Source organism: Culex quinquefasciatus, chromosome 2 (genome assembly GCF_015732765.1).
Source record: "Culex quinquefasciatus strain JHB chromosome 2, VPISU_Cqui_1.0_pri_paternal, whole genome shotgun sequence".
NCBI lineage: Eukaryota > Metazoa > Arthropoda > Insecta > Diptera > Culicidae > Culex > Culex quinquefasciatus.
The window spans coordinates 151,944,440-151,966,863 of record NC_051862.1 but is presented as its reverse complement, the minus strand read 5'-3'; the positions used below and the strand labels follow the sequence as shown (position 1 = coordinate 151,966,863).

Sequence of the window (22,424 nt, the reverse complement as noted above, 5' to 3'; positions counted from 1 at the left end):
AAAATTAAGAAATGGCAAGACAACTGAGAGGGGTAAAACTTGTGTGAGAAATCGATTTTCACATTCCTTTGCTGAGGGCTGACGCTGAAAATTTTCCAGATTCCTCTACATTGTCCGTGGAAAGTGATGCAGCAGCTTTTCTCAAAGGAGCCAAGTGTTTCCACATACCAACAGCTGCTGTCACGCGATATTGTTGTTGTGTGTGAAGGGAGCTCTACGAAACGCTTGTTTCCAACTGGGAAAATAAATGCAAGGTTAAATTATTTTTACTGGCGAGCCCTGGAAACGAAAGTAGTGAAATTTATTACTACAAAAAGTAATTATCCCAGCTGCGAGGAATTTTGGTGTGCTTTGGCCTTCAGTTTTGGGAAGAAGATATGCTAATTAGTTTACTGTCATTGTTGGTTAATTTCTCGAGTCACGTAACTTTTTATCAGGATCTACTTTCCTCTGCAGCTAATTTTCGGTGGCTTGTTTGTTTTTGGTAGGATAGATGTCCCTATTTTGGGCGTACGATGCAAAGCTCCACCTTATTCTGGCTTTTCCTTAAGTTTAACCAAAACACGCAATTTGCGGCTGATTTTGTTGCTTATTTCATGCACTTTACTGTAGATTCTACACTTTAGAATATCTATTGTTTGTGTAACTCTTATCAGCTTGTTATCACGGGTGAAAAATGTTAAATGGTTTTGGCTGTATTTTGGACCTAAACAGAAAAAGTAGGACCTTTTGATCTATTTTGGATTCGCCATCTAACACCGTGTGCTTGAAACAATTGACTTTAGCTTTCATTTTTAAAATGGTAATTTCCTAATAGAATTCGTTTGATCTCTGTTGAATCGGGCCTAATTAGTATTTCAATAATATTTTGTTATCTTTTGACTCAAGAGAACGATCACAAGAAACAGTTTAGAAGCTGATGAAATCACCGTAATTATGACGCTTGGGTCCAAAACTGTCCAAAATTTGGTACTAGGTCCAAAATAGGGGCATTTCAAATGTTAATGCTTCAATAGAGCAATTCCAGCTCAAATCAGGAATTTTTCTGGTACTTTTGTACCCGACCCTCTCCGATTTCAATGAAACTTTGTAGACATGTTATCCTAGTCATATATGAGCCATTTTTGTGTATATGAAGCCAATAGTACTCGAAAATAATATTTGAGGAGGGCGTAAGGTATTTAAATATTTTTGTATTTTGTAATTTATAAATTACTGTATCTCGAAGCCGTTGCGTCGTATCAAAAAGTGGTCAAAGACAAACTTGTAGGAAATTGGACGGGCTTCCTGAAAAAAATACACTGAAACAAAAATACACGCCACATCTATGAGATTTTTTGATTTTTAAGTCTAAAACTTAAATTTAAAGGTAATGTCACGATTTTTTTTCGTTCAAAATTTTTGAGGAAATAGCCTAAAATTTTACCAAAAGACTGGCGAAAAATGCAGGATGGTATTTTTTTTTGTCAAAAACCACCAAAACACCCGTTTTTACAACATTTTTATTTTTATAACCGCTGTATCTTCCCAAGGATTGGACATAGGACAATGGTCAATATGGAGACTTTTTTGTAAAATTGTCTGGAGAATCGACCCCTATACTGGTTTTTAAAATTTTTTGACGTTTAGACCACTTAAAAAAACAGTTTTAGTAAATGATTTTGGTATTTTTTTAGGAGAGACATACCATCCTGAATTTTTCGACAGTCTTCTGGTAATATTTTAGACTATTTCCTCAAAAATTTTGAACGTAAAAAAAACCGTGACATCACCTTTAAATTTAAGTTTTAGGCTTAAAAATCAAAAAATCTCATAGATGTGGCGTGTATTTTTGTTTCAGTGTATTTTTTTCAGGAAGCCCGTCCAATTTCCTACAAGTTTGTCTTTGACCACTTTTTGATACGACGCAACGGCTTCGAGATGCAGTAATTTTTAAATTACAAAATACAAAAATATTTAAATACCTTACGCCCTCCTCAAATGTTATTTTCGAGTGCTATTGGCTCATATAGGACTAGGATAAGTACACAAAAATGGCTCATATAGGACTAGGATAACATGTCTACAAAGTTTTATTGAAATCGGAGAGGGTCGGGTACAAAAGTACCAGAAAAATTCCTGATTTTAGCTGGAATTGCTCAATACCTACATTTTCTTTATTTTTCAACTTAAATTTAAATGAGTTTGTTTTTTTTTTGCAATAGGGTCCTAAATAGTTATGTACAACGGTAAAAAACACGATTAGACCCCATTTCTGGTCACTTTTTTCATTTTAATGCAATAAAATAAAATAAAAATGAATAGACAACATTTTTTTGAAGGATCAACTATGGTCCCCTTGGAACGAAGTGTCAAGTAGGACAATTTCTGTCAAGAAGGGCCGCGAAGTTAATTTTTTTTAATTGAATTAAAAATCCATTTAAAATCCTTTGCGGTCGAACAAAAGGTAATTGTACTCAGAAAAACAAGCTTTATCGTTAGAAACAATAGCATCGCCAATTTAAGCTTAGTTTTAGGACCCAACCCAATAATTATCTTATGAATGTCATAATATTGACATTTCTACTATCTATTATTAGCAATTCAAGATAGTTCTGCGGTTTATAACCAGAGTCAAGTTATCATCCCCAACTCTCCAACGCACCACCAACCGATCCGTTCCGGCCGTTTTGGGGGCCAATCGCGTGCTCGGCAGGGCCTCGGTTAAGGTCACGGTTGCGGTTACGAGCACCACCTATGTGTGTGTTTGTATGTGTGTGCACTTGTAAGCCACCCAACCGTCCACTATACTCTACTGTTTACAACTCCGATCAGCCAGTGTACTTACGCGGTAGCCCGATTAATGGTGAATGAATTAACGGTTAACCAACTGGTGTGATAAGCGCTTTTAGTGTATTCGTGTCTTGTGTACGCGGTGTTGCACGTGTTCGCAAATCGATGGCACAAATCCCGGCCCGTTTGCAGATTGGCTCTGTGTTGGTACAATGCTCCCGGATCTTATTGAAGACTAACCTTGAGGGCAAAATCTGATTCGATTTAAAAAAATATATATTAAGTAATACGAATTATAATTAAAAGTGTCTTTACGAATATGACACCTCTAAGTATTAGAAAATAATAATATTTAAATTCAGTCAAACTGTTTTCCAGTTCTTATTCAACGTTTCACTCCAAATTGTGTGTACACAATTCATTCAAAGTTGTGTGAACACATCGCGTGTACCAAATGAGCAAACAAAACAACTAGGGTTGTGAATAATATATTTGAAATTTAAAATGTGACAATTGAGCACCAATACAGTCCACATTCGATTGTCCGAAGCATCGACCTCAAATTGTTCAAGCCTGTCTCTTTACCATATTAATAATCCAAACATCCGTCGCTGCCATATTGGCCGCCATCTTTGATACCATGTTCTCAGATCACTTTAGACCATGAAATAAATTAAAAAAATAGTTCGATATAATGGAAAATTCTTTCTCGAAACTAGGTGTGCAAAAGCTTGAAACGGTGAGGAAATCTTTTTACACCTAGGCTCCCCATCCACCTCGGGATTCAAACTGACGACTTTTGAATTGTGAGTCCAACTGCCGACCAGCGACTCTACCGAGACAGGGTTTTCCAGGGAGACGACTTCTAAATGCCTGGGCTGACCTAATGACCTAACCTCTGGGTTCGGTCGGGACCGATATTTAGTTCCCCATCCGACGGAAGGCGTAAAAATGCCACCGGGGCCGACTGGGATTGAGCCCAGTCCAACTAGGGTGCGAGGCAACCACGCTTACCACTACACCACTCAAGAATAGGTTTGGTTTGACGGAATCTGTTTGTTTCAGGATGAATTTAATTCTTACATCCAAAACAAACTCCACTGCTAAACAATGATCACAAAGCTACTGCCAGCCATTTGTAGCACTACTGTAAGTGATTGATGATATTACATTTAATAAACCAAATTTCAAGTTTTTGAATTTTGGGTGTTTTTGAAAACGCCTTGAGTCAGGGGTATTAAAAAACATCTAAAAAGCAAAAACTGAAAATTTTGTTTATTGGACCTTTTCAAACAAAAAAAAAAAAAAAAAGAACTCCAGATTTGCAGAATTTCTGCCAAATTTGTCAGAGAGCAGCCGCCACTCGTTCGAAATTTAATCCAGTCATCTGAATCTTCTATTTTGAATTCATTGGCATCCCTACAATCAAACACAACACCCAGCGCCAAAACCGTATCAAATATTCATTCATTTGTGCCGCCTCTTAGTTTTCGTACCAACCAACCCACGTGCCTGTGTGTATGTGTCCGTTTTCTGTAAATATTGATTCATTCGTGCCAGCCCATTCACGTCCGTCCGACAGCGTCGAGTTCATTCGTCGTATTGCTGGCAAGTTGTACAACGGATGAGAATAACACACAGCATACATCGAGAGAAAAAAAAAGAACGGGACGCGCTGTACAACAACAAAACACGACTCTCCGTTCCGTCCGGAGTCGAAGGGTGTAGTTTTCATTCAGCTGTCTTCCCAGACGGTTGTCTGCTGAAACCGCGCGCGAGCTTGCTTCCGTCGTAGTCGTTCCGGAGTGTCGGACCAATATCGGGTTGATTTCTGGTTCTTGTTGGGGGGTTTGAGAAGTTGGAACTGCTGTTGTTTTGGCTACCTGAAGAGCAAAACCTGCAAAATACACGAAGGTCAGTGACGCGTACGTGATTCCGACGGTGTTGTAGCGTTTAGCCGGAGGAAATACTTGGCATTGTCGTTCCCGCTCCTTTCGCACACACACCGGAACCCCAGGTCTACCGTGTAGTTCGGCTAACAGTAGGCTATGTACGGCGCTGTATATAAGCGGACCACGTGCATGCATCGCTCGCACTGTTGCCAGTGACAGCTCGACGAAGTGACGCATTGCGTTCGCCAGCTGAACAGTAGGCGTTTGGGCGGCTACGGCTTCGACACGGGGGGATTTCTCCAAAATCGATTCCAAAACAGGTAACACGGACTACTTTGTCGGTGAAATTTGTTAAGCAAAAATATTACAATAATACAAAACTTCCCACGAATGAATCACTGCATACGTTGCTGGAACTGCGCTGACGGCATGCTCGAACTAGTGTTGGTGTTACGGTTAATGTTTGCACGAATGTCTTCGTTGAACTTTTCCACATTTTTTGTTGGTTTCACCCGGTTCGTTATGTGCACCTATTCTGGGTCTATCGCGTTTTTTCGGAAACCTCGTGCCATGCTTGCCATATGTACAGGCACACAAACTCGTACGAAACATCAAACGAAGAAGACACTCCTCGTATACATAACGGAGAGGGAAGCACCGGCGGAACCGACGGCGATGCCGGCATATCGTGATATGGGTCGATCACACAGCTCAGCAGGCTTTGCAACGTCAGGGTTCGTGCGGTGATGCATCTGTGCATCGGAAGAAAGGTGTTCAAAGAAGCCAACTTCGACTTCAAGGCTAAGGTTTTTCGATTTGGCTGACGATGCTTGATGACGATGCATGGAATGCATGGAATGCATGGACGCAGCATGGATGTGAAGGTTTTTATGGTTCAATAAAATTGCTTTTACTCTTATAGTTTGAAAGCGGGTGTAATAACATAACGTTAACGTTACGGTGGCAAAGATTGAGTCAGATTTGTGGTGTTTAACGAGCGTTCAATGAAAGTTATTGATTTGTATAACCTTTATCGTTTCGAGTCATAATGTTGAAATATAGAGATAGAAATCAATAAAAAGGGCTGATAACTCGTGACACATACAACAGTGATTTCTTTTGATTCTATAATAGGGTCCTTAAGCCCTATGTAATTTTTTATGTGCTTCCTAAAAAAAACACGTTTGAAAACCATTCTCTGATCACCTTTTTGCATGTCAATGCAAAAAAAAACTAAAATGACAAGACAACATTAATTTTCCTGTCATTCTCGAATAATGAAACGGCCTTCTCTTTCAAATGCATTATGAATTTTGAAATTCAATTGAATTTTGCGTAATTTACAGCCTTTTCAGAGTTTTTACGTTTCAAAATTTGTGTCCCGATTTGCCCCACTTCCCGGTAACCTAGAGTGCTCTTATTTATGCTAGTTTTATGTGTAAAAACAACCCCTAAAAATTTTAGGCAGATTGGTGAGGTCCAAACGACATCCCATACAAAGGGGTATGCCCTGTTCGTGGACTCGCTCCTAATCAAATAACCATGATAAGTTGACTGATATGTATCTACGTGAAGTACCGGTAAGAAAGATGTACTGGAAACCTCCACAAAATGCATCTTATTTAGTGATTATCCACTGGTCACCCTTCAGCGTTTTCTGTTACCCAAATATTCAAACATTGTAAGACTTGCGTGAAAGTTGCTAATTGGCCAACTCGTTTCAACTATTCAGCAACGAGATGAGATCATCGTCGTTTCACCTCCATGAATGTAATTTCCTATAGAGAATCATTACATTGTATTAACACGTGTTGGAGACAGCTTACTGGCTGGTCTCATTTAATTTCAAGATTTTCAAACTGAAATGAAAAAAAAATCTGGGTATATTTTTTTTAAAGTATTTCCTAGAATTCTCCTACAATCAAAACAATTTGTACATTAAGCCATTGCGAACTGTTTCGGGCTAGGAAACAAACAAACTCAAAAGCAAACCGCCTCTGTGCTTTCCAGATGGCGGGTGCAAGTTTGTACTATTCCAGTGGCCGGCAATTTGCATATAATGGTGTAATAATTTAGTGACCGTATAAACCAGTCAGTGGCGCTGAATGGAGCTCACCATCATTGAGGTGCCCTTTTAGGCACTCTACGGTATTATGTTATTGCATTGAAATTGTGCTTTAAAAACTTTATTTTAGTCGATTTTTTCTTACTACTAACTAATTGCTGGTTGTAGCGAAGTATTTAAAGTGCAAAACGATTTAAAGTCATTATCTTTTATTTGAAATCCCATTAAGCAAGAGTGCTTTACTGAAGTTTATTAGACCAGAAAATAATTAGCTTTATTCATGCAAACTTGAAATGCTTCAGAGCCTGTTATATTCAGTAAATCTGGCATCGATTTCAAATCATATCGACGCAGTCATGCAATCTTGTCGTATGTCGCTTTTTGACGTTCCGAGAAAAACTCGATTCAGTATTTGACCTTGAATAAACAAAAACAAGAGCACGCAATTTAAACAATAACAAACACGCCCCGAAGTTAGGTTGAATTTGGTTGCTGGAGTGGATGCTTACGATAGTCGAGCTCGCACCTGTGTCAAACGCGTTCTGCCCCGAAATCGTTTTGGCCAACTGTCGCACTTACATCAATTTTCAGGGTGTGTCAAGATAGCACGACAAGATTGAAACTTCAGTCATATGAAAAGTGACAACAATGCACGGGATTTTTTTCTTTTTTTATTGAATATCTCAGGATTGAAATCGAATTTGGGAGTTCTGTGAAGGTCAAAAGATGAGGCATTGTGAGTTGCACAAAATGGCGTTCTTAACTCAATTTGGCCCAAAATGCGCGTACGACGAGTTAGCATTACGGCGACGATATCTTGAATAAGTTTATTTTTGCAAAACAAACAAAATAAAGAATATTTCCAGCTCAATTTCCCACCCGCCAATATTTCACCCGAAAACGTTTCGCGTCGCGCTTTATTTGGCCGTTTGCTATAAATCAAAAATAACATGTCGCGTCAACTATTTTTAAACGTAAACACTACACCACTAGGTATATCGAGAGGTGCTACACTCACCCAGCTGCTGCGCCACACAGTGAAAAGAAGGTAAATTCCAGGCTTTAAAAAATATATATTCAGAAAAATTGGACTTCATAAATAAATTCAGCATAAATAAATCAGCCCTGTGACGTTAAATTACAGCTTTTAAAAGGTAAATTATTTTTTTTTTGCTGTGCAGTGCACTTGCAAATGCACTCAAACGCCAGTTGGTTGTAATTCACCTGCTGGCACCCACACCGTCGTATAACATATTGGCGTTCCGAATTTCGACGGTGTGGTGCAAATGAACGGTGGGATGCCAAATTTTCTGTTTTTTTTTGGGAAATGACAAAGGTTGAAGTTTATGATGCAAAGTTAAGAGTTTTGAGTTTTTCCGTTATAAGCCAAATTAATAGTTTATATTATATCTAAATGTTAGTACTAATCGATCAGAAAATTCTCACAAGATACAGATTTTTTGAGGTCAGCCTGCAGAATTGTGTTTATATTTTTACAAATCTTAATAATACCTGGTTTGGACAACTAAGTGAGAAGTTTAAACGGTTTCAACCAAGTTAAATTAAATTTCAGTTGCATGGAATGAACCGCACGGCCCGGCTTTTGTTTTTCCAACTGCTGCAATCCAAATATTTACCCGAAATGAGGCAGTGTATGCAAGTTGGAAAACTAAGGTGCATGATCCTATGGATGATGTTGTTCCATATAAGGCCAGGTTAAAATGTGTAGGATTATTTTTATAAATTGTAGGTGTTTTTTGTTATTCATGTCTAGTTTCAAATATTAATTGTTAATCAAAAAATTCTATGTCAACCAAAACAAAAAAGCCGATAATAAGTCCCACTACCCTTCCGCGTACGAACAGATTTGCAGTTACTGACAGAGGGCAAGTGCTCGTGTAGTTATTTTGGCCAACTACCAGCCGTGAAACGTTGTAGAACCTCCTCCGTTCGAGGGCATGCTCCAAAAGTGCATCCGCGAGTGCAATTTTCGAGGCAGATGTTTTGCAAAGTTTTTTTTTCGTACTTTTTCCTCTCCGAACTACACGGTCCAGGACCGCTAATGGCCTCGAGAGTTTTTCCCGATGGGATCCCAAAGAAGGGGATTCAATGTGGGCCGTGGCGTGGAAAAACTCATTAAATTCGCAGAACGCCGGCTGGCTGGCTGGTCAGCGCCAGATGCACTTAATTTTCCACGTCGGATCGCATTTGTAGTATGGTCGGTCCGGGCGACTAACCGCGGGAAAAGTGCATCCAGTGATCGATCGGCCATATCGGGCCGACGACAAGTGTGCTCAAGTGTAACATGCCAGATGTGCTGGCAAGTGACACGGGCACCGGGAATTGATGGGCATCACACGGTTGATTAAGCTTTTTAAGACTTGATTAGTCAGAGTCACCTAAGATTTCCGCGTGCCCCGAAATATGACGGTATTTATTAAGGGGCTACATAGGGGAGAGTGGGGAGACTTGATCCCCGGAGACACTTGATCCCAAGCCTGTATCTCGTCAGCATGTGGGTAAAACAATTAGCTTTGTTCTAGAAAGTTGTGCGAAATTAACTAAAACTCATTGTAGAAAACAAAGAAAAAAATTAAAAAATGTTTAGATTCAGTTACACACATTTTTCTAAAACGAGCTGCAAAAAACTTCCAAGAGATCTTTTTTTCTTTGTATTGATATGTATAGCAAACACTCAAAAATTATTCAAAAAATTATTTTTTATACATGAATTGTTTGATAAACTTATCAACTCCAAAACCCTTACGCATTTGATGTTAAATTTATCGTCATACTATTTTTACAATCAATTGTTTAAAAAAGTGCGTTTAGGAGACTTGATCCCTGCCTTTTACAGTCACTGGAATCAGCCTCAACATTAATTAATTGAGCTGGGTTTTCATACATAGTTTCCTTTAGTATAGTTGTACATAACTTACTGCAGTTTGAACCATTTTTCAAAACTTTTGTAAAAAAAATGACCAGCTTTTGTAAACATGCTCAATTTTGGTCTAAAAAAGAAAATTTTAAGTTTTTAAATATTTAACATAATAAACTTGTTATATTTTGAACACAAACGTACAGGTTTTATGTGAAATTGCTGTAACTTATAGAAAATTAAAAGTTTGGATGAATAAGAAACATTTTGCTTAAGATTTCTTCAAAATGTTGAAAGGGGGATCAAGTTACCCCTAACATTTTTAAAATGCCGGTTAAAAATATTTTTTTAAAACGCTTGGCATGATTCGAAGACTTCATCTGATGAAATATCCTTATTAGCCAAACATAGATGAATGTTTAAGCTTGCAATTCATGCAAAAAGTTTATAGTTTTGTGAGAAATTGACAGAGTTATGTGCGATACAAAAAAAGGGGATCAAGTCTCCTCACTCTCCCCTACGTGTAAATAGACAAAAGAGTCAGAGGTTGGTGTGAGCACACACTTTATTTTATTTAAAATTTGTTTTCAGGGCATTGAAATATACATTTTCATCTATTATCAAAACAAATTTGAAGACATTTGGTTGTTTCATTGCCGAGTTATAGCAATTTGAAGTTAACAGTTTCAAAAAACGGGTGCCACGATATCTCAACACTGCCGTGACCAAATTGGCTCAAAATTTTGGTGAAGACTCGTTAAACCAGTCATGTGTGCATGACGAAGGCCGATTTCCAAAAAAAAAAAAATTATTAAAATAAAAGATAAAAATATGCTTGTATTTTTCATATCAAAAGATCTCCAGTTTTTGATTTTTGTTTTTTTTTTTAATAGCAAAATTGCAAAACCGGCTTCAGGAGCGACCGTGGCTGACTGGTTACGGTGTTCGCTTTGTAAGCGAATGGTTCTGTGTTCGATTCCCATCTGCTCCCAACGAGAAAGTTAAGTACACAGAATTTGAAATGATGAATATGAACGAAAAATCAAAGTCGCTCGAGGCGGGGTTCGATCCTCCGTCCTTTGGGTTGGTAAGCAAAAATGCTAACCACTAGGCCATGACGACTTGGTAAGCTTGGACTGGAATTAGGAATACTGTTACAGACAGCGAGTTGTGGCGCTACAACCACGGCAAATAGAGTGTCCAGGGCATTCGTGGAAATACAATGTCCCATCCCAGAGGGTCCCGGAGTACCACACCTTCTTAGCATGGTGCTCCCAACGAATACAACCAAAATCTCGGAGCGTATGGTGGTGTGTCCCCACGCTTCTTCCTCCCCTGTCGATTCAGAATTGTGTTGTTGTTCGAACACTCAGTGCTCAAACTCAACCCAATTATGAGTCATCTCTGCGATACGGCTTTACGCAGTAGGCCTGGCCGCTTTAACGCTTGTGATGTTTCAATGCATTCCGATGCAATGGCGCACTACAAATGTTAATAAATGACAAGAAGAGTGCTAGGCGTCATCTAACCTAAGGCACTCTCCAGGATCCCTTCGAAAGATTGGCTGCGCTAGGGTCTGATTAGATTAGATTAGATTAGAAATAGCAAAATTTCAAAACCGGCTTCGTCATGCATACGGGATATGTCTTGAGAGTCTTCTCCCAGAATTTCAGCCGATTTGGTCCATCCCATCTCGAGATATCGTGAAATCGACTTGGTGTTTCGAGAAAAACACTCAGAAAGTTTGACTGTCCGCTTTGCGCAGATTGTTATCCGAGCATTCGTTGGTGAAGGTTGTCTGAATCAACATGACTCGTCGCGTCCCGGCGCAAAACGCCGGCAATATTGCCCTACCTGCGGCTCAAGCAGGCAAAAAAGTGGGAATTTCCAAAAGGAAGGTTGAGGCCTCAACTGATGGCCAAAAACCGGGGATTTCAAAAGGAAGGTGCTTTTGGAAGTGACATCGAACAGCAAAAAGACGAAAAAGAGCGACGGTACTGTACCGATGGATGAGGAGGAGGAGAACTCTTCGTCGCACGAGGAGCAGCTATTGAAGAACAACAAGTTTGCTGGACTGCCTGACGAGGACCAGGTAGCGGAAGCAAAGGAGAATGAAGTGAAACAGCGAAAGGAGAAACTGCCTCCTTTTATGTGAGGCAATCAGCAGCAACGATCGACTTTCGTGCGGGGCTGGTTGAACTCATCAAGTCTGGGAAAGTCCAAGGCAACATTCGTCTGTGTCAGGACGGATTTAAGGTGCTGGTGCAATCCAGGCAGCACTATCAACTGGTCAAGGATTACTTGACCGAAAACGAGGCGGAGTACTTTACCCATGATGTCGTCATGGATAAGCCGTACAAAATCGTCGTCAGAGGTCTGTACGACATGCCAGTGGAGGAATTAGCTGCCGAGCTAAAAGTTTTGAAACTGGATGTGTTGGCCGTGCACAAAATGAGCCGACGCAACAAAGACATCAAGTACCGTGACCAGCTCTACCTGCTGCATTTGGCTAAGGGATCGACGACGCTTCCTGAGCTGAAGGCAATTCGAGCGGTTTTCAACATTATCGTGTCGTGGGAGCGATACCGACCAGTGCATCGTGACGTCACACAATGCTTCAACTGCCTGGGTTTCGGGCACGGAGGTAAGAACTGCCACCTGAAGCGTCGTTGCGCCAAATGTGGTACCGATGCGCACATCACATCCCAGTGCATCCAAGATTCGCTGGTGAAGTGCCTCAACTGCAACGGTGAGCACTCGTCAACCGACCGAAAGTGCCCCAAGAGAGCTGAGTTCGTGAAAATTCGGCAGCAAGCATCGACGAAGAATCAGCCTCAGCGTCGTAGAACTCCTCCAGCCCTGGTGGAGCAAAATTTTCCACCTCTTCAACCGCGACGCCAGGTCCCGAACTTGGCACCGTTGCCGTTGGATCCCAGGAAGAGAGCTGAGATGAATCATCCACGGCCGGGTTCCAGCCAGGAGCCGAGACCGCCACCACCGGGCTTCAGCCAGGAGCCAAGACCAACCCAAGAACCAGCAGTTGAGGAAAATGGTAATGATCTTTACACCTCAACCGAACTCCTCAATATTTTCAAACAGATGTCCGCTGCACTGCGTGGATGCAAAACCAAGACCCAGCAGATTGAAGTGCTGACCTCGTTCGTCATCCAGTATGGATCGTAGGTCCCTCAAGCTGCTGAATTGGAACGCTTGCTCCATTAGGAGGAAGAATTTAGAGCTGGTGGATTTTCTTCGCGAGAAGGAGATCGACGTAGCTGCCATCACGGAAACTCATCTGAAGCCCGGTGAAAAAGTTTATCTGCAAAACTACAAGATCGCGACGCAGCTCGACAGGACCACCTCTGGAGGAGGAGGTGTGCTTGTCGCTGTTCATCGTGATCTCAAGCCACGCCGGCTGCCACACTTTAAGCTGGACATCATCGAGGCCGTTGGAGTGGAAATTCCCACTTCGGTTGGCCCAGTACTCTTCATTGCTGCATACTGCCCACGTCAGGTGAATGCCAGAGATGGTTCAGCAGCAAAACTGAAGAGCGATATCCAGAAGCTGACACGGCGGAGCGCAAAGTACATCATCGCTGGTGACCTCAACGCGAAGCATGAAGTTTGGGGCAACAGCAGGAGGAATCGGAACGGAGTGATTCTGCACAACGATCTGCAAAACGGATACTACAACGTTGTGAGTCCGGATCGTCCAACGAGGGTGGCTCGGTCTGGGAATCACTCAATCATCGACTTCTTCATTACCAATATGGCTGAGAACGTGGCTCATCCTGAGGTGTTTGAAGAGTTGAGTTCTGATCACTATCCGGTGGTTGTGGAGGTTGGAGCTTCCGTTACTCCGCAGCGGCAACCAACCCGGAAAGATTACCACAACGTTGACTGGCAGCAGTTTCAGCAAGTGGTAGACAGCAACATCGACTATGATCAACACCCGGAAACTTCTGCTGATATTGATCGTTCGCTGGAGGTGATCCAGCAGGCTATCAACCAAGCAGAGGCTGCCAACGTTCGGGAGGTTCCTGTTAATTTTAAGGTAACTGATATTGACGTAGATACTAAACACTTGATTAGACTTAGGAATGTTTATAGGAGACAATATCAACGGACTGGGGACTATGACAAAAAGATTTCAGTTAACAATTTGAACAAAATCATACAAGACCGACTTGACAATATCAGAAATCAAGAATTTTCAAAACATGTAAGCCAGCTTGGGAATTATTCAAAACCATTTTGGAAACTTTCAAAAGTTCTTAAAAACAAACCAAAGCCTATTCCTCCTCTTATTGTTGAGGATTCTCCTTTGATTACATCCGAGGAAAAGGCAAATGCACTTGGGCTTCATTTTGTTAGTTCACATAATCTTGGCGCTTCCATGACCAGCCGTAAAGAAACATCAGTTGCCAATAGTATTTCAACAATCAATGACTCTACCTTTGAATTTCCTGCAGATTCCCATGTTTCTGGTGAGGAAGTCAAAGTTGCAGTTAAACAAATGAAAAATATGAAAGCTCCTGGCTTTGATAACATTTTAATCTAGTGTTGAAAAAACAGAGTGATCAGTTCTTTCAACATCTAGCCAATATTTTCAATAAATGTTTGCAACTTGGTTACTTCCCCACCAATTGGAAACTGGGCAAAGTCATACCAATTTTGAAGCCTCAAAAGATCCAACATCGCCAACAAGTTATCGTCCCATTAGTCTTTTGAGTAGTCTGTCCAAACTCTTTGAGAAGGTCATCTATTCAAGGCTTTTGGATTTTACCAACGATAATAATATAATTTTGAATGAGCAGTTTGGCTTCCGAAAGGGACATAATACTGCTCATCAGCTTACGAGAGTAACTAAAATCATCAAGCAGAACAAGCTTGAGTCTAAATCAACTGCTATGGCTTTGTTGGATGTTGAGAAGGCTTTTGACAATGTTTGGCATGATGGTTTGATACATAAACTGTATTTATACGGTTTTCCAATGTATCTTATCAAAATTATCCAGCACTATCTTTCGGAGAGATCGTTCAAGGTTTTTCTGAATGGGATTGCTTCTGGATTATTCAACATTGATGCTGGGGTTCCCAAGGAAGTATTCTTGGCCCACTTCTGTACAATATTTTTACATCTGATTTGCCTACTCTTCCTGGTAATGGTGTGTTGTCACTTTTTGCTGATGACACTGCCGTTATTTATAAGGGTAAAATAACCAGATATTTAGTTGGCCGTCTTCAGAAGGGTCTTGACGTTCTTTCCGAATACTTTGGCGACTGGAAAATTCGCATAAATGCAGCCAAAACTCAAACCATCATTTTTCCACTTTCCAAATCGGCCCGATTTGTCCCAAAGGATGATGTTTTGATTAAAATGAATGATGTTTCGATACCCTGGTCAAAGGAAGTTGTCTATTTAGGTCTCATACTTGACTCGAAACTATTGTTTCGGCAGCATGTAGATAAAATATTGAACAAGTGCAGCATTCTCATCAGGTGTTTGTATCCTTTAATTAACAGAAAATCAAAGCTATCTTTGAAAAATAAGTTAGCAGTTTACAAACAAATAATTTACCCCGTTATTGAGTATGCAGTACCTGTTTGGGAGTGTTGCGCTAGAACTCATAAATTGAAGCTCCAGCGTGTCCAAAACAAGGTACTCAAAATGGTTTTGAATGTTCCTGGCTGGACAAGATCAAGTGAGGTTCATGAATTAGCAGAAGTAAAAATGTTGGATCAGAAGATTCAAGAAAAATGTTTGAAATTCAGGGAAAAATGTGCTATATCTGAATACCCCTTGATTCAAGGATTGGTTTAGTTTATGGTAAGTTTAAGTTAGTTTTAGGTTAGGTTATGTTTTCTTAACATTTTTTTCCTCATTGTACCTAGTGTTACAAAAATGATAAATCATATACTTTTAAAGTTATAAAATGAACAGTGTTTAAATCACGAAAAGCAAAATAAAGCTGAAGAGCCACAGCTGACCACTTATTATGTAAACCAAATGTAATTATTATAAGAAAGATTCAATAAAGTATATTTAATTCAAAAAAAAAAAAAAAAAAATTCCGCTTTGCGCACGGCAAAATGTTGGGCATAAAATCATCTCTAACTAAGTTTAATCATGTAATGTAATGTAATCTTCGTGAAACTTTCAGAAGTGATTGCAAATCATCTTTTTAGTGGATTCAATAAATTTTCTGAAATATGAAGTTTTGTGATTTTCTACATGTATGTAACCCCTTTTTTTCATTCTTCGATTGCAGATACACGACTGAAGCAACTTAAACTAAATAACACAAGGTATGTTTCAAAATCAATGAAAAAGTTCAGATTTCTTCTTAATATTTCATGATTTGATGAAATGAGGATTAAAGATTGGAATGAAATAAATTTCAAGATTTGGAGAGATAAAGAGTTAAAGAGTTAAAGAGTTAAAGAGTTAAAGAGTTAAAGAGTTAAAGAGTTAAAGAGTTAAAGAGTTAAAGAGTTAAAGAGTTAAAGAGTTAAAGAGTTAAAGAGTTAAAGAGTTAAAGAGTTAAAGAGTTAAAGAGTTAAAGAGTTAAAGAGTTAAAGAGTTAAAGAGTTAAAGAGTTAAAGAGTTAAAGAGTTAAAGAGTTAAAGAGTTAAAGAGTTAAAGAGTTAAAGAGTTAAAGAGTTAAAGAGTTAAAGAGTTAAAGAGTTAAAGAGTTAAAGAGTTAAAGAGTTAAAGAGTTAAAGAGTTAAAGAGTTAAAGAGTTAAAGAATTAAAGAGTTAAAGAGATAAAGAGTTAAAGAGTTAAAGATTTAAAGAGTTAAAGAGTTAAAGAGTTAAAGAGTTAAAGAGTTAAAGAGTTAACAAATTCAAAGACTAGTGGAATTGAATATTAAATTAATCTGAGAGGACAACGCTCTCATCTTGATTTTTTTCTCTTGATTTGAGACAGCGCTTTTTTGTTTGTATTCCAACTTCAAAAAGAAAAAAAATAATACATTGAGGGTAATCCAATGATTTCCGTTTGGTCGAGGTTATGGTCAGCTCGACTTGTTTTTCCCCGGACTCCACATCGTCGCCATTGTGCTAACTTGTCGTACGTGCATTTTGGGCCAAATTGAGTTAAGAACGCCATTTTGTGCAGCTCACAATGCCTCACCTTTTGACCTTCACAGATCCCCAAAATTCGATTTCAATACTGATATGTTCAACAAAAACCGAAAAAACTCCGTGCATTTTTGTCACTATACATATGAAAGTAGTTTCAATCTTGTCGTGCTATCTTGTCACTCCATGAAAATTGATGTAAGTGCGACAAAAGGCCAAAGGGATTTCAGACCAGGAAAGTCAGGATGCGTTTGTCGCACGTACAAGCTAGACTACCGTAAACATTTGTAATTATAACTCGGGACTCCAGCAACCAACTTCAACCAAACTTTGGGACAATGCACAGAATGGTGAGCCAAACAAAACGTGTTTGTTATTGTTTACATTGCGTGCTCCCGTTTTTGAATATTCAAGGTCAAACATTAAAACGCGTTTTTCTCGGAACGTCAAAATGGCGGGTGCGACAAGATAGCACGACGACGTCGACATAGTAGCTGACAGCCAAATCCATTCAAGTGGCTGACTACTGAGAGCAAAAAAGGCACATTAATTCAATAAAATTGCAAATGAAATTGCGTTTTCCCCCACTGCTCCTCGAAGCTCATCCAATTTGCAACAGAATTTACTTCATTTTTCCCGTCTCTCGCGTCCAAGTGCATATTGTTTGTGGGATGGAGAGAAATAAATTGAAAAATTATCATCTGTGGAATGCCATTTTCTGTGTGCCCCCCAGAGTGGCATTCCCTTGGAACAATAACAGCTCCTTTTTTCCCCATAAACCACTCGGGAGAAGGTAGGTTCAGTACAGCAAGATGGAGCAAACACAGTTTCGCAACGACAGACTACTGTCCCGGGGATGTCAGCAGGAGACGAGGGATCTGTCACAATGAAGTCACTATGAATTGAAATTGCCCAACAATGCACTCCCATTGTTGCAGACTGCTGGTCTCGCCAGAGTGGCGATGCAATTTCTTGCATTTAAATGTTTTATACGTTTCAGCCAATATGATAGTCATACCACGTGGCCGCACGTGTCATTTTTTTTCTTTTTCACGCTATCACTCAGAAGGGGGACCTCAACCTAAAACTACAACTGTCAAATCAATCCGTTGAACCTGCACAAAGACAGAGGTTATCAACAACCGAAGCTCGGTCTAATGAAGCCATAACTCTATTATTAGCACCTGTCGGAACAAATTGAAAACTCAAAGTCGATTCGTTCGTTTTGGGCTATCAGAATGAAAATAATCACTCTCGCCGAAATTGTAACACCCAGCTGGAAACTGGAGTGTAAACAAATGCTTAATCACACGTGTGTGCACACACACACACTGAGGTGATTATTGATTGAACAGTTTGCGCCAAATTAACGCCACTTTGTGCTATTGTTAGCAGCCAATTTATCGCTCGTTGGGGGAATAATTAGAACCTGCAACCTGCACTACATTTACTGGTGTTAATTAGATAGCATTGTTTGGTTAAATAGTAGGGGATGACACTGAAAATTACCTGAAAATTTGAGCTTGAGGCAAGACAGTGAGCAAGAGCGCAATTCTCCTTCTTTCTCACTTCTCCCCGTTAGCTGCAGTTTGCTCGCGAAGAAAACGAGAGAAATTGAAAGGAAAGCGAGTTGCTCTCTTACTTACTGTCTCGCCGTTTTCTTCGAGAGCAAACTGAAGCAAAAAAGAGCAATGCAACGCAAGAAGAAGGAGGAATCTGGGCAAGATAGCTTCAAAAAGAAATTATATCTGTGCGTTCTGACATTTCGATTTAACATTTTGCAAAAAATCGTCAACCAGCACCGAAGCACCGAATTTTTCTCGTCAGTATAGACCCATTCTCCCAAATTCGGTCGCTGACGCTGTTCCAAATTCCCCAAAATAAAAGCAAAATCACAGCTGAATTGGCAAATTATGTATATCAACTTTGGAAGCTGCTACCATGTCTGATGTTCCGCGCCAGAGAGCACCAAACACACTGTGAGCAATTAAGCTCGTTCCAGTAGAAGACGACGATTATGATGATAGCTGGCTGCTGACGAAAATCAAGTTGCCTAGCGCGGATTTGGCATTTAGGACTATTTTTTGGATGTGTAAGTTTAGAAATATTATTTTAGATTTAAAAAATAATTTTGAAAAGAAGAGGTCAGTTTGAAATATTAAAAGAAAGTCATCCAATCGATTTTTTTATCATTCTCGAATTAAAAGGCAGCACTATTTAAATTTTATTATTACAATTTCCACATGATTGATTATGTGATGATAAAACATTCTTCTCAATTCACTTTATCCACTCATTATCCGACAATTTCGATGAGCTTCGCAAGCCGTTCAAAATCTCGTTTTTGCTAGCTTATTTTTTTTCTTTTCTGAAATTTGCTTCGACTAGCAGATTATCGCAGGCACAAAGTTGGTCGTACGAAAAATGAAGTTGCTCGTGAACGACAGCAGCGCCTCTTTCTGCTGCAAAACTTCAAAAAATCTTTCTAGAATTTTTGATGCCGTGGTGCCACTGGTTCTCTGCGGCTTCTTAACTGGGAACACGTTGGAATTTAATGATAAATTATGTTATTGAAAAACAAAAAAACAAGTTTAATTTGTTGATATACTTTCTTGATTCTTTTCTGTAAAACTTTAATGTAGAGCGTCCAATTTCCCGGGGTTACAAAATTCCCGGGAAACGGGAAATTTTCAACAAATTTCCCGGGAATTCCCGGGAAATTTTAAATTTTACGAAAATTATTCTAACCTGTTTCTGATTAATCTTTTGCAACGAAATTGTATAGAACAGCAACTTTAATAGTCAAAATTAGTGTGAGGATCAATTAATGGCTTGACTGCTTGTAAAAAATCATGCAACTTTGAGAAAATATATAAACTTTCTAATTTTGAAATCTTTCAAATCGTCCCAAATGAAAGAAAATATTATAAGTATTTTTGTTGAGAAGGATTTTTTTAAATCAAAGTGTTTGGACAGTGAAAATCTATGCTCCACAACTGGCGCTTTTCAACTTGAAACACTATTTTTTACTTGAAAATTTGATACGAAGTTGTTTTTTAATGGATTTTCATGGTTTTATGATATGACTTTAGTTATATGGTATTCAGCCTAATAAATCAATTAGATTAAAATAATTTTGAGCATTTCAAAGTGGTTGAAATTCAACAATATTTTTTCATATATAACCCTCTTACGCCCTTGGTAGCTCACATGCTTCATAAATTTATAACTTCAAACTGTAATTTCTCGAATACTTAGAAACAAATTCTTCTTACACAAAACCTTTTTTAAAGATTTAATTATATAAGTTCAATTTCCATCAAAACATGTTCAAGGTAAAAAAAAAGTCAAACAAATCTCAATGTTGATCTTGGCCGGAAGATGTAAATATCTCATTTTCAAATGATATTACAAAAAAAAAACATTAAAAATGGTTGTCAAAAATAAAGTAGTTTATATTCATTCCATAACAGCGTAAGTTTTGTTGTCCAACATATAAGCAAACAATATTCCTAGTGGTGAATGCTTCAGAAATAAATATTATCTGAATTAAACCTTGACATGAAATTTACAAACAAGCTGATTAGTTAATATGAACAGTAGATGGAAATAAAAAATCAAATCTCCAATTATTATTTTTTGTATAATTTCAAAACATTGGTGCCAAAAAGGTAGGAAAATGTATACTTCTGCTTGTAATTCGGGAATTCCCGGGAAATTTACAAATTTCCCGGGAAACGGGAAATATTTTTTTCCGGGAAATCCCGGGAATTCCCGGGAATTTTTTTCCCGGGACGGGAAATTGGACGCTCTACTTTAATGTTTTCAGGAATTAATTAAATGAAAATAGAATAATTATCTTAATTTTACAAGTAATGCAATAATTTGAATTAATCTTCAAATTTTATTTGGAATTAAAATTTTTAGCTTATTTAAAATAGTTGCAATTTAAAATTAGCAATTTGGGTTTTTTTAGTTTTCTGTATTTTTTTTTTGATAAATTTTAGTTTTTTTTGATAATTGCATTACTACTGTACCCTTCTGAGGACAAGAAAAAATTAAAATATAAGTAAAACCATATATCTCTACGTGGATTTAGCTGAGCTCTGATCTCATTACCGGCAGCACGAGGAGCTCCAGATAATTATTCTCTGAATTGAATTTAAATTGAGTATTTTGGGAGGCGCTGAACTTTTTTTCCACCAGACTCTTGCTGGAACGTTTTGGAAGAAATCCAAACAGCAGCGGTTCATGATGATCCTCCAGCCAGAAGCCTCCGGCGGTGGCAGGTTTGAAAGTTTGGAAGATAGCAACGCGAACCAATCTCATAATGGGAAATTGACGGTGGCCTCATCTGCTGCATATCAAGTTGGGTGGGCGAACTTTGAGCGCAAACGACCTTGAGAAATGTTTAGTTTGGAAGAATGCAAGTTGTTTGCAAAGTTCGTGGCGAACGAAAGCTTAATCAAACTGTGCAATTTCAACCGAAAGCAATCTTAATACAATTCATTCATCAAATCGGCGGACGCTATGAATTCTCAACCGCGTTCTTATCTCCAATCTTCTAAATCGTCTGACGTTCACTTTACGACTCAGGGTGCATCCACAGCGTCAGCATCGGAGCTTTCCGACGGAGACGGCAAGACTAGACGAAATCGAATCTGGGAATCTGCTGCAACTGCCCATCCTCCTCATCAGTCACGGTCAGCTGACATACCCACAACACAATTTGCAATGTGATCTTTACTGAAAGTTGTTTGTATACATGCTGACTTTACGACCAACCGTCCGATCGATTGAGCGATTACAACTCTCTATAAACCATTCAGATCTACCGAACTTTGTCCAATCAGACGAACTCCCCGCGAAGATTTACTACTTCCTTCCGCTCACATTGTTGTGTTTATGCATGCATGAAATCGATACTCTCTTCTTGGACCAATAATACGACCGTTGGCACCTGCCCGGTTAGTAAACTGACACCAGCCAGCCAGTAGCAATTCGGTGGCCAGTTGGTGGCTTCTACTGCCAATGCGATGCCCCCTTTGGCAAGGCTAATGGTGTTGGGCACGGTCAAGGTAACCGACCGTGCTGAATAATCAGCTGATGACGCGCTCGATAGAGATTAGACTGGTTCGGTTGGGGTTGTTTTGGATTTGGTTGTTGGTACTTGGAAGGTCGTAAAAGAGTTGGTAAATATTAGTTCGAAATTAATTTGGAATGATTGAATGATTTGTAAGCAGTTTAAATTCTTTTTAATTTTATTTATTATTAGTTAAACAATAAAAAACTTTCTAACCATATTGTTCAATTAAATTTTGAAAAGCATTTAGATTATTGGTTGTAGAATAAAATAATCCTAAGTGCAAATTTGGGGTGAATTTGGTAAAGCTTCACTTATGGATACCTGAGGCTTAATTGGCAAAAACATGATTTTCATACAAAAAATACTTTTTTGATCGCTACGAAATTTTTAGGATCAAGTTGTACCCAAAGCTGTCTCTCCGCAAAGTTGTTGGTAATTGATTAAAATCAGCGTCACCTGCTGATAAAATAAAAGAATTTTTTTTTCGATTTTCCGGCTCAAGTATCAATGGGTAACTGTTTATTAGGGCGTCCCAAAAAAAATGAAAAGTTGTCAAATCTTTGGTGCTCACCCCTAGAATGATAGATTAGGATGTCAGGAACAATGTTTTCATACAAAAAAAAATTCCCAAAGATGGTTTACAA

The 22,424-nt window shown here is 38.9% G+C and overlaps 1 protein-coding gene across 17 annotated transcripts in view; it reads left to right on the top strand.

Moving 5' to 3' along the window:
• Positions 1-22,424, top strand: part of LOC6041618 (sodium/hydrogen exchanger 3) — a 133,305-nt gene that overhangs the window by 21,707 nt on the left and 89,174 nt on the right. For 8 of the 17 annotated variants that reach the window (XM_038251225.1, XM_038251222.1, XM_038251221.1 and 5 more), the window contains exons 1-2: positions 4,503-4,984; positions 15,880-15,916. The exons of 2 other annotated variants lie outside the window; for them this stretch is intronic. The gene's annotated coding sequence lies outside the window, so the exon portion shown is untranslated. Of the gene's footprint in view, positions 1-4,502; positions 4,985-15,879; positions 15,917-22,424 lie in introns of those variants that run through there. 7 more of the 17 variants (XM_038251226.1, XM_038251229.1, XM_038251215.1 and 4 more) reach the window with 5 other exon arrangements.